Raw genomic sequence first — 9083 nt, 5'->3', positions numbered from 1 at the left:
CACCTGGTCTCTATACTAAGTGATAATAAGAGAGAGTGAGAGCATTTCCTGTGCCTCAAACAAGCCCCCATTTCTCTTACTGCTCTGACACAACTACTAACAGTTTCAGAACTATGGACATTTCCTTCCTTAATTTCCAGAGCATTTAAAATAAGAGGTGAGAAAAGATATATGATCTTCACTATCTGGAAAGAGACTCAAAACCCAAGATGAAAACCTTTGCTACTGTTAAAATTGAAAATTGAACAGTAACTCTTCACCTTTCAGGTATTGCTTCTAGACTCTGAGGTCCTCCAAACTACCTGTGTTATCAAGTGCTTGCATGTCATACTTTCATGGGGAATTAAAGTTAAAAAAAAGAATTTTTTTTGTGACCTTAAGAGAGAAAGAAAAAAGGGCTTAGGGGAATGGATAAGTGATAAAGAGAGTTTGCTTTGTTTGACTACTGTTTCAGATTTTTCCTGAGCATTACCCAGTTTAAATCCTTGGAGCCTCATCAGTCCTACACATGACACTCCTTGGTCACAGAATAGCAGAATAATTTACTTTGAAGGGATCCTAGAGGTCACTTGGTCAATCTCAGATCAAAGCAGGGGCATTGTCCTGCTGAGTTCTGAGTATCTCCAAGGATGAAGAGTCAAGAGATACCCTTGGACAATCTACTCCTGTGTTGGACTACCTTTATTTTGAGTTTTTTTTTTCTCTTCACAACAGCTTTCTGTCTGTCCTGCAATCCATCTGTCCCACCATCCGATCCATGACCAGGGCCATTTTAGGAGATAATTTTGTCTCTTCTTCAGAATCTGCTGCACTTGTTTTTTCTTCAAGTCTTGGACTCTGATGTTAGGGGAGCACAACTGGCAGGAAATCTTGAGTCAGGACATGCAGTCAGCTTGGAATCCTTCTGGATCTTAAAGCCAGAGAGGATTTTTTTTCAGTGCTTTGGACATGGTCTTAGCATAACTCCCACTGAGAGGAACTGAGCTGAACAGTACCTTTTGCTATAGGTAGTCAGGAGGGTCAAGGTTTGTACTTCAGTGGAACCCAAATGTAGCATGTCTTACTTTTGTTTTCCTTTAGGCTGGTGATTTGCAATCAGGTGCTAAGAACACTGCTCTTAGCAGAAGGGCAGGCAAATTCCCTCACAAACACTGGGAAAGGATTTCTGGTGCCCTAAATTACTGCAGTACTTAAAGTCATGGACCATAGCCCTGGAACAGGCTGATGCACACGCAGGTAAGCAAGGGACACAGTAAATGTATTGTTCCATGCACACTTTTGCCAGCAGCAGCCTGTTTTGAGGCATTCTCAGGACCCACCTCAACTGTCAGCTACTCGTTCCTGACACTGTTTCAGCTGTGCCAAAATGACTTTATATGTGTGTGTTTGGGAACAGAATCATGAGACTGACTCAGGTTAAACTGCCTAACGAAGCTTTTTTTGCAGAATTTTTTCTTCAATACCTGTTAAATTCCCATGGCCTGATTCACAAGGTGGGCTTACAGACAGTTGTGTTAATAAAACTCATATGGCTCTTAAGAGAACAAGGAAGGAAGGAAGAAACAGCCAGGAAGGAAGAAAAAATTGTAGGAAGTACCTTAAGTCAATACCACTGCCAAAGGCAACTTCTCTTCAAACCTACAGCCTCGTGGTGCTGCTGCTAAGACCTGAGCTAAGCTATCACTGTTATCCAGAGTCCAGTGTCCATCTCACAGTCAGCATCAACAATGCTGGCACTTTCATAGCTATACTTGTATCAGTTTGCTCGTCAACAGTGATAAACTAAAGTTAAAAGAATGTAGTAGAAAGGGATCCCTCATAAACTTTTGAAGTGTTTTAGAAGGAATTCCTTGCTCTTTGCAAGCACAAGTACTGCTGAATTTGCAGAGCAACCCTCTTTAGAGTTGTGGAATAGAGTCTGAATTAACAGTGTATTTAAAATTGAAGTTCTGATTTAAATTTTTGTGTTAATTTTAGTTTGCCACTGATGTCACACAAGTCTACAGCAGGAATCATTTTACTGAAATCACAGATATTGCTGTGTCCCTCGTGAAGTAATTTCTACCTGTGTAAAATACCTATGAAATGCTACTAAATCAAGTCAGCATTTTATACTGACTTGACACCCATATTGCAGTGATGTAAATTGCTGCAATATGAGGCATAAGTGGATAAAATATACTAGAATAAAAGTCTTGTGTCAGATTTGATCCCATATAAGTGTTTTGTACTGTTGTTTTAATGGAACATTGCAAAATTGAAAAATTATTAGTAGTCCTGCCACTGCTTTAGCATTTAAAAGGTCCTATTTTCCATTTCCCTATAGTCCCTTTATGCTACTTCATTAGTTTAAAAAGGCCATAAAGAGAGCACATTTAGCCACTTCGGAATATTTTCATTTCGGTGTTGCTCTTGCCTTTGGCACAGTAGATATGTTAGGTTGTGGCTGAGGAGAAAGGGTCACGACTTGCCTGTGTCCCTGTTCCAGCTATTCTTGGATGCTGGAACAGCTCCTGGGGGCCCCAGGCTGCCAATTGTACTGAAATTGCTGGTAGCCTTAAGACTATTCAAGGAGTAATTAGCTACCAAATATGGGTTATTGTGGCAGAGTCTAGCTAATACTGCTTTTGCCCAACAGACTAATTAAAGGCTGCACATATGAGAAGAATTGAAAAAACCGTCTTCTCTTAAGGAAAAGAATTATTAAGAAAGAAATTTTGATCTGGTATTAAAAAAAAAGTTCTGTTCTTTCTAATAGGATCCTAGAAGTTTTTGATAGTTAATCTTAGACTGAAGCACAGCTAGAGTTCTTAAATTGAATTCTTTCGTTGTGGTACCCCTGCATTCTCTTCTTTTGATTTAATAAATACATATTTTTTATAAAAAGGTTGTTCAGTGCAAGAACATTTAAAAATTATTCTTGCCTATGAGTAATCAGGAATTCTATTTCTGCTATCAGAAGAAGCCCAGTTGGAGATATGTCAGCATGGGTACCTACACTCTGTTTCTCCCCCAATGAGGAAGGGGAATAATCATCTACTGGTCTGACAAGATACAGTCCTCTACACATCAGTATAGCTGTTTTTGTTGTAATTTGTACCTGTGCTCCTCCCTTCTACTGCTCCTACAATCAGTTGTGAGTAGTTCCATTCCAGCCTATATGTGTAATGTGTATTTTCAGTGGTACTTCTATATTTGCTAATACAATCGTAAAATCTCACATCTCAGCTAAATTTTCTATGCCTCCAGCTGTGCTGCAGGCAATATCAGATTTCTGAACTGCAGGAGCCCCATCTATAGCTGATTATATCTCCTCTTTCTCTACTATGAAGTGGATAACAGTTAAAAGTGCAGAAGCAGAATGAGACCCTTGCTAGAGCAGCAGCTTCAGAAGCAAACAGCTCCCTTTCGTTCCTCCTGCTCAGCTAAAACCGATTATTTAAAAAAACACTTCCCTGTGTGCTGAGATGCTCAGCCAGCATTTCCCAGCAACCAGCAGCCACCTGGCCACCATCAGAACTCTGTTTCTTTCACTTAAACTTGTAAAACATCTTTTACATATGACAAACAACTTGCAGTGTCCTGCCTTGTGAACTGACCCACATATGCAGACATTTTGCAAAGTTCAAATATGATTGAATTCCAAATATTTTACAGCCAGAAATACAGGTATTACCTCATTTTTGCAGCTGCAATTCCTTCTTTATAATCTGCTTCGAAGAGCAGCTGATATAGCCTTGTCTCCCTGTTTAAATATCTTCTTACTCTATGTTGTGAAAGTGGGTTAGAAATAACATTGCAACTCCTCTTCATTACCCAGGAAAAAAGGAAACAAAGCTCTTGTTACTGAATGCAGACGTTTACTAGAGTGGGCAGTTTATGATTGTCTTTTCAAGACAAAGCTGGTGATCAGCAGAGTTTGTGGATAATACTTGATCTTTTCTTCTGTGTCCTCTCTATTGATTTGCACTCGGAAATTCATCTTAAGTGAGATGCTCTGCCTTGGTGTGAGAGCTCCTGTGGAAGTGAGAGGATATGGTAGCTGATTCTCCTGCTCTTTGAACTGAAAATTTGGGTGACCTGACTGGCAACTCATAGAAAGACTCTTAGGAAAAGACCAGCAGTGATACTGGTTTAGCAGGACTGTCCATTCTGAAATAGTCTTCAGGTGGCTTTGACTGGTTTAAAGGCTGAGGATGAAAATTCTGTGCATGATGTCTGTGGAAAGATGTCAGAAGGCCCATGACACAGGTTTTCAAGCAGTCTCCTTGTTTACAGTCTTTATAACAGCAAATCTGTTTTCCTTGGTCTTAACAATTTGAAGCATCTTAAAAATGAAAGGCAATCATTACAGCCCAAAAGAAGGGAAAGAAGTAGAAATTGCTCTCTAGCCTCATCACTCTTTTCTGCTATTCAGGGAAGAGGAACCCAAAAATAGGAGTGGCGATGTCTGTACCTTTTCAAAAGTCTGACAGCTGGTGCTATGGCAGTGCACCTCTGCTACCTGACCTGGAGGCCTTCTGGTTGAGACAGTGAAAATACAGTCAGATTGTTGAAAAATGTGGAATATGTAAAATTTTCTTAAGAAAGGATGTTCTTTGATGTTTGATCCTTGTATACTTTCAAGGCTAAACAATCAGAAAGGAGGAGATTTAGTCTGTGAAACAGCAGCCAACAATCTCTAAATGATGTCCAGGTGTTAGAAAGCAAATTACTTGTTGGTAGAATTGCCTTGTTAAGGTTTAGGGCTGAACATGCTTCAGTGATCTCAAACCTAGGGAGAGGTTAACAAAGTTTGGGAAGAAGGATGCCCACTGACAGTGGACACAAAGAATGCAGAATTTATGGGCCACAAGGACTTCTGACGGAACTCCCAAGATAAGGAAGAAACTAATAAAGCCAACTCAGCAATTGTGCTGAAATCAGCTCCAGTTGGGGAAAAGGTAATTCTGGCAGGGGGAGATGGTGACCATTGACCCAAGAAACCTACTGACTTAAGAGAAAGACTGAATGTGCAGACTAATTAGCATGAGAAGTGAGAGAATCATTAACCAATAGAAGATAGAATACTAATTAATAGACAACTATGTAACTTGTAGCCAATAAACACTAATTCCTTTGTTTGCTAAAGTGCATAAGTAGTAAAGAGGTTGGTTTGTGGAATACCACTGAGCACCCAGGCTTGTGCAACTCTCAAATAATCAATGTCTCTCTCGGGTGTGTAATTATTGGCTTGTTGCACACCAGGTAACAAATCAATTTTTGTGAAGAATATAAGCTACATTTTAGAAATACGTGTCATTATTCACATAACTTTGCAGAGATGGAAGTAGGGGCTGCTGTGCGAGTGCTATCTTGCAGTAGGAACTGTAGGCTTGATAAAGTAAATTAATGTAAATTAAATTAGTAATACTGGATAAAGTAAACTAAATTAATAATAAACATGCAGGTTCCACCTGAGTGCGTGAAAAAAGGTTGGACTCTTAGAATTTTATAAGACGAATTTGGGGTTGGTATTTTTGTTTGTTTTTTTTTTTTATTTTAATTGAAAGTAATTAGCTCACATGTAAGAAAGCTGCTTTCTTCCCTAGTTCAGCTCTAGAGCTGTGTTTCCCATGCTTGCAGTTGGTCATCATGTCATGAAGATGAGTTCCTTCTTTGTTTCTTTTTAGATTAAAGGATTAGTGTCATGTTTCCTGTCTTGCCCAATGAGCCTGGTTTTCCGTTTTCTCTTCAAATGGCACGACTTCAAGTACCAAAAGTGCCTGACCTTTACTGCAGCCATCATCCAAGAGCAAGATGTTAGCCTAATGATCAGAGCACACTTCAGAGAGGTCTGCGTTTAGCTGCATTTGGCCAAGGAAGGAATTAGGCCAAATTTCGTACCTCTGACCAAGGATTAATACCATTTTGTAAATCAGAGCACTATCACCTTGGTGTTCTTCCCTGTTAGGTGACTCAAGCAGAGGACAATGACCTGTCCTGACTTCCTTCTGCAAATTCTGCATGGAACAGAGAGCACTGGCAATTCCCTCTGTAGGGAAGTACTTCTTAAGACAAGACAGTGGCTTCAAGTAACTTCCTGATCAGCTCACTAGTTTCTTTGAATTTCATTTTGAGGTGTGCAGGCATGCACTGTGTTAGGAGCTTAAGCATGAAAATGGATTTCTGGATTGCAGACTCACTCAAACCTCATTCATATCAAACCTAAATTCTGTCTCTGTACAAATGGTCACTGAGTTTGAGTGTTCTCTGAGCTGGCCAGATGTCAGGGAACATCTGTGTGATGGCATGGTGTGTTACAGCATTAGTGCCTGGCAAGGGAAGAGCAGATCCTTACAGACAGAGAGGGAGGAGAGGACAGGACAGCTGCATTTCATGACTGTGCAAACTTAGATTGCCTTCAGGTGCTTTTGAAACCACAGGTACAGGCTTTAGGTATTTTGAGGGAGAAGCATTGCTCTATTTTTAGATGAAATAGCATCACCACTCCAGTTAAGTAGTCTTGCTACAAAACACTGCTATATTTAGAAGTCAGTCATCTCCTTAATGCAAGAACAATATATTATAAAAAAGGTCACATTGCACTTCTCCATTCTGTTAGTACTGTGAGTTTTGTGCTAGACCACTTTATTCCTCTTTAATTACAATACACATGAATGTACATCTTCACTATGTAATTATGGCCTCCATTTCCATCAATATTTGTCTCAAGTGGACCTATAAAGACTATTCCACTGATTTTCAGAGTCACCGTTAGCTCTGAGCTCATCCAGGGGCTCTGAATCGCAGATAAGGAAATGCATACTGGTACATGAAATTAGAATGCATATTGGTACATACCAATGCATATTGGTACATAAAATTAATACCCTGCATTGTCCTGCCCACTCCTTTTCAAGGAATCCATTCCCTTGTTGGGATTGGATTGGACAGCTGATGATGGATTTACAGCATGCAATCTGCACATTGGCAAGCGCTGTGAGACTCACATTTCTGAGGGGAAAGCACACTTGCAACACACTTTCACATCTCATTTTCATAGGTCTAAATAAAGAACCAATTCATAAAAAGACATACCTCATTGTAAAGTAGTGTGGATCGAAGTCAGGCACGGATAGCTGGGACACAGGACAAGGAGTCTTAAGGCACTGAGACCAGTAAAATCAGGGTAGGGTTACCCTGGATCATGACCTGCTTCATTGCATGTGCCTGTGAACTTCATTGGTCACCTCTGGATACACATTTGCTAGTGGGAAGAGAAATCTGTTGTTACCAACTTTTGGCTTTGGAATTTGATTATGCATAAATAAAAGCAGGTGTTCCCCAAGATAGATGGTTTATCAATGTTTTCATCTGTTCAAGAGTTGCAAATTACTATTTTTCCTTTCAAATTTCTTCTTCCTTCACATTTGCATGGATATATGCTTTCAGTGAGCAAAGGCTATGTGTATGGTATCAGAAATAAAACTCTGAACTGAGTAGAAATATGTTACAGAACACACAGAAACATGTCCTTTTAGTCTTTATGCCTTTAAAAAGCTAATCTGAAATGAACACTGAAATGTCAGGAGATAAGAAACACCATCAGCACGAGGATATGTAAGCACTTTGGAGATGCAGAAAATAATTTGGCGTGAGGTTTAGACATTTCAAATGTCAGGGTTGAACACTGTGAGTACTATAATCTTGTTACTTCTTCAGAATGGCACACATGAATAGCCAAAAAGAAATCAAAGCTAAATTTCTAAATTTTAAAAATATAATTTATTGTGTGTCAAAGAACATACATGATGTTAATTAAGTGAGGGGAATTCGTATTTGATGTCTTATGTTGCCTGTCTTTGCAGTGTTCCAAGCTGTGCTTAGCCTGTGCTGCAATATAATATACACAGTGGCATTGCACAGAGCAGGTGGGATCCACAGGCCTCAACACAGACAAATCAGGCAGTCTTGGCAGCAGTTTTCCTGGTATTTGTCATTTGGCTGTAATAAGACAGATTTGCTGTAACACTTTCAGGTGTACAGTAACAGGAACAGATTGGTTACTAGTTTGAATGATTTTAGTGGTGCGTCCAATGCAAATAAAGCAATTTACCAAACAATCTGTGAGTAAAAAGATTCAGAGCTTTGCATCAGCTTTGTCATTTGTGGATCTAATTGCTTGGCAGAGCTCTATTTAAAAGCAACATTATAGGTATAGATATTTACTTCGTATTTCCTATCTAGTTTGAAAAATTTGTCACAGCAGCAGAATAATGGCGTTATTCTGCAATTGTTTGGTTTTAAAACTATAGACAAATATTCTATTTGTAGGAATAAACAGTTTGGTATTCAGTAGTTCATCTAGAATATGAAATTGGTCTGAAGGAGGACCACTTCCAAAGTGAGCTTATGTCTCTAAGCAACTTGAATTGTAACATGTAATTTAGAAGCACTTTAAAAATCTAATTCATGTGAGGCAGTCCATCATTATGTGGAGATGATTCACTTGATTTGCTTTTATAGATGATTAGATTATTGGTACTAGTAATTCCATTGGCTCTGTCTGTGTTGCCCTATGTAATATTAGGGTGCTGCCCCACCCAGTTTACTGTCCTAGCTTGGAGCTGGCAGCTCCTGGTGCCACCTACCCTGGAAGGAAGTCTGTGATTTAATCTCTGTATGGTAAAAGATTCCCAGTGTCAGAGCTTAGCAAAGGCTTTCTAAATCAGCACTGGTATGAGAAGATTGCTGCTTGGCTGGTCTGGCGTGACCAACACCTAGTTCCAGAACAACGTCAGGAAATTAAAGGAGGTCAGAACAAGCCAAGAATAGCAAGTTGTGCTCAGGGGCTTTGCAGGGGGAAGCATTCTTGCCTGAGGTATGGTGTTTTCTGGGAGGATTTTAGCAGGGAAGTGCACACCTGTGACATGATGCTGCATGTAGTGGGAAGAACAGGGAGGGGATCTCATTGTCTAGTGAGTGGTACAGGAGAACCTGATTTGTCACAGTTTTCCTTTTAGGCAATGGTATATGTCAAGCAGCCTCTGGAGTTGCCAGCCTCATTCCTAGTCTCTGACTCAGTCATTCAATATTCTTGT

The sequence above is a fragment of the Neopelma chrysocephalum genome, unplaced genomic scaffold, assembly GCF_003984885.1.
Source record: "Neopelma chrysocephalum unplaced genomic scaffold, ASM398488v2 Primary Assembly neopelma1_79, whole genome shotgun sequence".
Taxonomy (NCBI): domain Eukaryota; kingdom Metazoa; phylum Chordata; class Aves; order Passeriformes; family Pipridae; genus Neopelma; species Neopelma chrysocephalum.
Note: the sequence above shows the minus strand (reverse complement) of the source record.